General features: G+C 41.7%; 1 long non-coding RNA gene across 1 annotated transcript; it reads left to right on the top strand.

Moving 5' to 3' along the window:
• Positions 1-4,605: 4,605 nt before the first annotated feature.
• On the top strand, positions 4,606-6,009 carry LOC139034671 (uncharacterized). Its single transcript, XR_011487162.1, has 3 exons — positions 4,606-4,831; positions 5,059-5,117; positions 5,743-6,009. It is a non-coding gene; the product is annotated as an uncharacterized lncRNA (long non-coding RNA).
• Positions 6,010-8,274: the final 2,265 nt, after the last annotated feature.

The following is an 8,274-nucleotide window of genomic DNA, read 5'->3' as shown; positions in this document are numbered from 1 at the left end:
TTCACTTCAGAAAAGGTAGATGAGCTAAGGGGTTACAACCAAGAGCTTTGATGCCTCCTTGTCTGGGTTCGAATCCTGGTTTCACCACCAACTGCCTGTGTGACCACAGGCCAGTTTCTTATCCTCTCTGGTCTTTAGATTCCTCTTTCCTAAAAAAGGATGAAGATGGACTTCCCTGGCAATCTAGTGGTTAGGAATCCATGCTTCCCCTGCCATGGGCACGGGTTTGATATCTGTTCGGGGAACTAAGATCTCCCATGCCATGCAGTGCTGCCCAAAAAAAAAAGAAAAAAAAAAGGAGAAATAGTATAAGACTCAATGAGCTAGCACCCATCAGGAGCTTAGAACAGCGTCCAGCATGAAGTAGAGACCAAGGAGAAACAGTTCAGGCTCAGAAGAAAGCAGATACCCATTTTCTTTTTTTCTTTTTTTGTTTGTTTTGGAATGACCTGAAAGTTGGGAGAAAGGTCCTAAGTTTAAGCACAGCAGGATACAACAGATCCAGATTAATCACTTCAGTTCAGCTAAGCCTACAACGAAAGGACCAAAAATAAACCTTGTAAATACTAACTCAGCATCAAGACCACTGCTTTCCCAGATGGTATATTTTCTGCAAATTGGAGGGTGAAGGGGAAGCCCCTTCTCAAAACATTTCCTGGCTATTTGTTAGGGAGTTGTTGTAATAAATATATAAATGTACAATGGCTCTGAGGCGAACGCAGCCCCCAGGACTGTGTGGTGTGCATTCTATACAACAACACACCCCAGCCTTCTGGCTTCGGCTCCAAGTTTGTTTTATTGTCTTAATGTAATATGTTGCATATTCTTTATCATGAAAAGTTTTAAATAACAAGAAAAAGAAGAATGATCTAAGCCATGTCAATCCTTCTTCCTGTTGGGGTAGACTGAAATATTTTCATCCTTATCGGATTTTAAAATAAATTCCTGCAAATCCATTTGCAGGAATGATGAGAGAGATGAGAGACTACTTCCAAATGCAATTTAAAAAAGAAAAGCAAGAGAGAGATTTGCTTCCATAAGTTCAAGTTGTTTAAAAGTAGAGAGTGTTGAATATGATCTAATGTTGGGAAAGCTATGTTAGCAACCCCTTCATCTCTAGATAAACTTCTGGGGAGGTTTAACAAAACCTGAAAGGCTTTAGAAACGTTTCTGCAACAATCACGTTCCATAGATGTGTATGACAGGGCTGGAAGCAGTTTGACTGAAACAAATACAAACTCAACTTCTGGTCCGGGTAGGGTTTTTCCCCCCAAATTATTTTTCCTTTCATCACAAAATAGAAAACCTCTTTGTTTCATGTATCCAGCTGAGCACCCATGGGCATTCATTCTGGTTTGGTCTCGGCTAAATGCAGAAAAACACAGTGGGCCTGTTTCAAGTCGACGCTACGGAGGCGTCATGAATCCATCACTACACTGTCACAAATGTCCTCCTACAGAGCTTTTCATTGCCCAGTGGTACCAGAAAAAAGGAGCCAGTATTGTTTATGAAATGGCTGTGAAACAGATATTTGATTCTTTTTTTTTCCCCTCTGAATCTTATAAGCAAGGAAGCAAAGGAAGAAGGAAGGAGAAAAAAGAAGGGCAATCATTTCAGTAGTGTCACACAGAGCAAAAGGAAAGGGGGAGAAAGGAATGGAAGGGGCAAGCTGAAAGAGAAAAGAAGAAAGGTAGAGAGAAGGCGGGAAAAATCTCAGCTCTCCAACCTAAACCTGGATTATAACTGGACCTTAATGTGGAGGATTTTTTTTTTTCCTTAAAGGACAAATGTTTACATCTTGTTTAAAACCTGACCATATACTTCTGTGGACCTTGATTGTTGTGGAAATGTTTTTAAAGCCTTTCAGGTTTTGCTAAACCTCCCCAGAAGTTTATTTCAAGATGAAGGAGTTACTAACAAAGCTTTCCCAACATTAGATCATATTCAACATTCTTTACTTTTAAACAACTTGAACTTGTGGAACCAAGTCTCTATTTATTAAAAAAAAAAAAAAAGGAAGAAAGAAAAAAATGCATTTGGAAGTAGTCTCATCTTGTGTGAAAAGAATTTTCATGAATTTATTTTAAAATCTGATAAAGATAAAAATATTCCAGGCTAACACAACAGGAAAAAGGATTAAGAGAGCTTAGACCGTTTTTCTTTTTCTTGTTACTTAAAACTTTTCATGATAAAGAATATGCACCATATTGCATAAAGACAAGAAAAGAAACTCTCAACTGGAACCTGAAGGCTGGGGTGTGTTGTTTATACTGCACACCACAAAATGATGGGGACTCCATTCACATCAGAGCCGTTGTACATTTATAAAATGCATTACAATTCCCTGGTGGATAGCTTGGCTATGTCTGAGAGAAAGTGTTCTTCCCTCACCCTCCAGTTTACTAAAAGGTGCATCATTATTGTTTACTATATTTATAAACCCAGTATTCATCTAAGACTTTCCTTCCCAGAGTTTAGCTATTTAGATTTTTATCAGAACCTCTGGGTAGCCAAAACAGGAGGTAAGCTTGAAACTGTCTTGGAGAAACCAGAGTCTCTCTTCACGTTACTCTTCCCCCAAGACCTGGACTAGATGTACAAGCCAAGCACCCAAGATGCAAAATTTAAGGAGGCGCTCTCTCAGATGCCCACCCTGCATCCACACGAACCTGACGGGGAGTGCCTGCTTAAATTTAGCATCTCGGTGCCTCCTGCCTCCCACATAATCCCCCCCTGCCACCAGCCCAGAGCCCATCCATCCTAGGAGGAACTTCAGGACTCTTTTTCTTATTTCCACCTAAAAGCCAGTTGCTTTAGCACCTTTTACTTCCGAATCTCCACCCCACGGCTTCCCATAACACCCCAACCAAGCCTCAGTCTCCCCTTTCTCATCCAGCTTCTTCTGTCCTCAGACATCTATGGCTGAGTTTTAAACAAGCCACCAAGAATTTTAGAGGTTAATAAGTAGTTCTGGAAAAAAAAGAAAAAAAGTAGTTCTGGGCTTCACTTCAAAATTTAAAAAAAAGAGAGAAAAGTTTTCTCCGTTATGCTATAAAACTATGAAACCACATCTAGCGACATCATGACTTCCCTACCATCCACAGTTGTAATCAAACCAGATTTGTATCTAAGGATGAAGTAGTCTAACAAGATGCACCTTTCTAGTCAGTTATGGAGTATGTGTGCTAAGATGCGTCAGTGGTGTCCAACTCTTTGCAACCCTGCAGATTGTATCCCGCCAGGCCCCACTGTCCATGGGGTTCTCCAGGCAGGAACACTGGAGTGAGTTGCATGCCCTCCTCCAGGGGATCTTCCCAGCTCAGGATTGAACCCACATATCTTATGTCTCACGCATTGCAGGAGAATTCTTTACCCCACTAAGCCATGGGGGAAGCCTGACATTGAGTATATTGCTGTTTAATTAATTTGCTTAGATTCCTGACTGGGGTTTTCTGGAGGAAACTGTGATATAACAGAGGCATCTGCTGGGGGCTTGCTTCAATCATCTGGAGCCATCAGGTCTCCCCAGTCCACCTTCTTCCTTCCCCAGACAATTGCACTGTTAGGCAGAGGTGTGCATCATATCCCTCATATGTATTGAAAAGCATGATTTTTGCTGGAGATATCCAAATGACTCTGGAGAGAACAAGATGACATAGGTCAAAGCAACAGGGCTTCAGCAAAGTCCTGCAGGTTTGGTGGAAGGTAGGCAGAGTCCTTCCTTGGTGAGAGGCGCTTCTTTCCCACCAAGTCATCGCCATGGGCAGCTGGGGCTCTCCTCACTTCCGCTAGAAGCAGTCTCTGACCCTAAAACACCATTCATCTTTGGATGACAGAGCAACTGCAAAATGCTGTGGCAATCAAAACTGTCTGAAAACAGCATATTAGCTGTTCAGAGTTTTAACTGAGTTAATCAAGGAAACATCAGAGCAGATGCTGCCTGCAGCCTTCTCATAGAGATGAAATCTTCATGCTGCATTTTTGAAACCTTGCGCCTTCTCACTCAGGACTCCTCCTGGCAGACAGGTCTGGGGATTCAGGGGAGTGACTTCCATGTGGGCAAGAATGAAGACATGCCAAACATTTGCAGACACTCTCATTTAATTTTCTGAAGAATCCTGCCAGACACACAAGCCTGTGTCACCATTTTGCCAACAAAACTGATGCTCAGAGAAGTTCAATGGCTTTCCTGAGGTCACCTGGTTAGGAAAGGTTGGCATTAGAGTTGGGTTTCCCAGGTGCTAGTGGTAAAGAACCCACCTGCCAACGCAGGAGACATAAGAGACCCGGGTTTGATCCGTGGATCAGGAACATCCCCTGGAGGAGGAAATGGCAACCCACTCCAGTATTCATGCCTGAGAATCCCATGGACAGAGGAGCCTGGTGGCGAAGAGTCAGACATCACTGAAGCGACTTGGCAGGCATTTAAGGTTGTTGGACTTCACACTCTTTGTTTCTCTCCATTCCTCCTCCCACCACTGTTTCCTCCCATAATGAAAGCGACCAGTACTTCTCAGGAGTTCAAGAACTTGATTGGCAGCTTGGTCTATTTATAAATACTGGATACTGGCCTTTCATTTCTGAGCTCTAATCACTGGACTAAGGCCAAGTGAATCTTTTAACACTGCCTTCTGCAATCCCTTAAGTTAGGATGAGAAAATCTGTGCAGTGATTGGATGCTACGGCCCCAGTGAGCCATCGGGTCAGGACCAGCAGGAGCTCCAGGGCGTATTTCAGCACGACGTGGTGCGACCAAGACCATTTAAGGAGAGTCCCGCGTCCTGGATGTGGGTGCTGATCCTCTCAGCCCCCAACTTTTCTGCGGACACAGGTGAGTGGTGAGGTCTGGAGTGACCCCTTGGTCCAAGTCAACCCAGTCTATATGTAGCAGCCTCCACACTTGACTTGCCTGCTCCCAGTTCTGGCCCGAGTCTCAGGTCCTGCCTCCTGGATCACTGCCTCCTCCTCCCTGCGAGGCCCCCTCACCCAGTTCCTCTAAGCCAGGATTGCAATCACATATGTCTTGATTCCTCTGTAATTTTTCCTGATTTATTCTAGGTACTCCAACTCTACACAGCAGAGGAATGGAAAATTTCTCTGTGACTGGGGCCAGAAAGGTATGAGAAATGTCACATGCTGGATGCACAATGGTAGGGGACATTGGGAAATGCAGCAAACTAAAAAGTATGCATGCCCTACTGAAAGAAATTCAAGTTTAAAAAATGTAAAGCATTCTGCTGATCAAAATACTTCTGCAGCAGGATTCAGGGGGCACCACTTTGCAACCCTTGTTAAGCCTCCTCTCTAATCTGTAGGCATGACTTTCTTCAAATCCTGATTCAAGCTTAAATTTACTATCCTAGAATTTTCTTTACTAATCACTACTCCTTTACATCCCATGAAATACAATTTGAATCATATTGGCTTTTGATTTCATACCTTGAGGGCAAGAACGGTTTACCTAGGTTTTACATCTCAATTTCATATTAGTCCCTGCCTCAAATTTAATCAGAACTTCCAAGGATATATAGTACATAATGTGCCAGCTTTATGGGGGGGAAAAAAGTGTTTGGTGCAAGTCCTATTCCTAAGTGTGTAAATTTGTGTCATTAGCATCGTCAGAAACTCCTAATAATGGGTCAGAAGTTAATTTTCTGCTTCCCCATAGTTCGGAGAAAAGGGAAACATTCTGTTTTTAATTTGCACTAATACAAATAAACCATATGGCTTTCTGAATGACAGAATCACTGTGACACCCAGCCAGCTCTACTGAGACCATTTCTCATCCCAAAAGCTGTCAACACAGGAAGTTAACCTTAATGGCCCATGAATCCTTCTATCATCTGCTGCCCTCTAATGGAAAGAAGGGATAGAGCAAACAGTGTCCTACTGAATCCAGAGTACCCTGAGCCTCACTCCGCAACAGAATAAACAGTCACAGAAAAACCATCCCTTCCTCTGTGGTGTTCACTTAGAGTAATTATAATGGTAAAAAATAATACAAAAGAATCAAGCTAAGTTTTCCTACTGCGGAAGGCAAAGTGTGAGTTGAAGTAAAATAATTATGAGTCAAATACAGATACCACCAAAACATCTGAAAAAATGCTCAACATTGCTCATTATTAGAAAAATGCAAATCGAAACTACATGAGGTATCACCTCACACCGGTCAGAGTGGCCATCATTAAAAAGTCTGCAAACAATAAATGCTGGAGAGGGTGTGGAGAAAAGGGAACCTTCTTGCACTGTTAGTGGGAATGTCAGTTGATACAGCCACTGTGGAGAACAGTATGGAAGTTTCTTTAAAAACTAGGAATAAAACTACCATATGACCCAAAAAGCCACTACCGGTCATATACCCTGAGAAAACTAAGATTGAAAAAGACACGTGTACCCCAATGCTCGTTGCAGCACCATTTACAATAGCCAGGACATGGGAGCAACTAGATGTCCATTGACAGATGAATGGATACAGAAGTTGTGATACATGTATACAATGGAATATTACTCAGCCACAAAAAAGGGATGAATTTGTCAGTTCAGTGAGATGGATGAACATATAACCTGTTATACAGACTGAAGTAGTCAGAAAGAGAAAAATAAATATAATAACACGTATACATGGAATCTAGAAAAATGGTACAGATGAACCTATTTGCAGGGCAGGAGATAGAGACGCAGACACAGAACACAGGCTTGTGGGCACAGTGGGGGAAGGAGCGGGAAGGACAGATGGAGGGAGGAGCACTGAAACATACACATTACCACATGGAAAATAGATAACTAACGGGACGTTGCTGTCAACCCAGTGCTCCGTAACGACAGAGAGGGGTGGGCTGGGGTGGGCGGTCGGGGGAGGTTCAAGGTGAAAAGGATATATGCATACCTGTGACTGATTCACGGGCTGCATAGCAGAAACCAACATAACATTGTAAAGCAATTATCCTCCAATTAAAAGGTTTTCTGAAGTATCAGTCAACGATTCAACAACATGTCATTTTTTAAAAATCACCTTTACTGGTTTTTCTATAACTCTGTGGCTCAGCTGGTAAAGAATCCGCCCTGCAATGCGGGAGACCTGAGTTTGATCCCTGGGTTGGGAAGATCTCCTGGAGATGGGAAAGGCTACCCACTCTAGTACTCTGGCCTGGAGAATTCCACAGACTGTATAGTCCATGGGGTCGCAAAGAGTCAGACATGACTGAGCACCTTTCACATTCACTTTTCTACAATAGAAAAGTATATAAGCTTTATTGTACAAGTTTATTATACAAATATGTGTTCATCTTAGGAAGTATAAATAAGCAACAAAATAAAAATGAAATCACCCAGAAACCACCCTCCATTAAAAGAATACCTTTACCATGAGGGATCATTGTGAATGTATCATTCTAGACATTACTGGATGCATACGTAGACAAATGCTTTTGTCTTAACATGGATCACATTTTGCATCCCGTTTCACAATCTGCTTGTTTACTGAAATATTCTGAGGTCACAGAAGTGTTCGTGCTTTCTGAAGTCATCCCTAACCTGTGTTTCAGCCACCAGAAAGTAGGCTCCTGAGGGTGCCTTAACAAGCAGAGATGCGATTTTCCTCCAGAACCATCTCTCACCTGACTTTTCCAGCTGGTTTAAGAAAGTAACCAATAAAAAAACATATAATTTTTTAGATGGTAGTTAAAATAATACATCTGAGTGTATGGAAAATACATTAACATTAATATATTGACTATAACTGTATTCAACATAGTGAGTTGTTTAATTGTTTAAGATCCACTACAATACTGGATTTAAACTTTGTGGATATGGCATTTTATCCCTGCTTTAATATTTTTTTATTTATTTTAAATTATATCTATGTGAAAAGATTTTTCCCCCAAATTATGGGAGATATTTAACTTTCATGACAGAAATTTTCAAATGTCACTAATCTGCACTTCTCTCAGACGCAAAACATCATCACTTCTCCAGGCATGTGTAGCTTGTCCCCTGTTATAAACACAAGGAAAAGAACAGCATCTACTTAAGAGAAAGCCCTGATGATAGGAATGAAAGACAGCATGACCAGATTTAACAGTAAAGGAAAACTTAAAACTGCAGGATGGTACTTAAGTGAGCGTGATGGGAACATACTGTTTCCTTATAATGATTTTAAATGGAAATTACAATTCAATCACAAATAAAAGTAAATTGCAGACAGTGAGGCGAACAAATCTGTTTCACTCAGATTCACGGTGATTATCAAACTAGCAGCTCCTCACGCCGCACGAA

This window comes from Odocoileus virginianus, chromosome 4 (genome assembly GCF_023699985.2).
Source record: "Odocoileus virginianus isolate 20LAN1187 ecotype Illinois chromosome 4, Ovbor_1.2, whole genome shotgun sequence".
In the NCBI taxonomy this organism is placed as follows: domain Eukaryota; kingdom Metazoa; phylum Chordata; class Mammalia; order Artiodactyla; family Cervidae; genus Odocoileus; species Odocoileus virginianus.
This window is presented reverse-complemented; position numbering and strand designations above follow the sequence as displayed.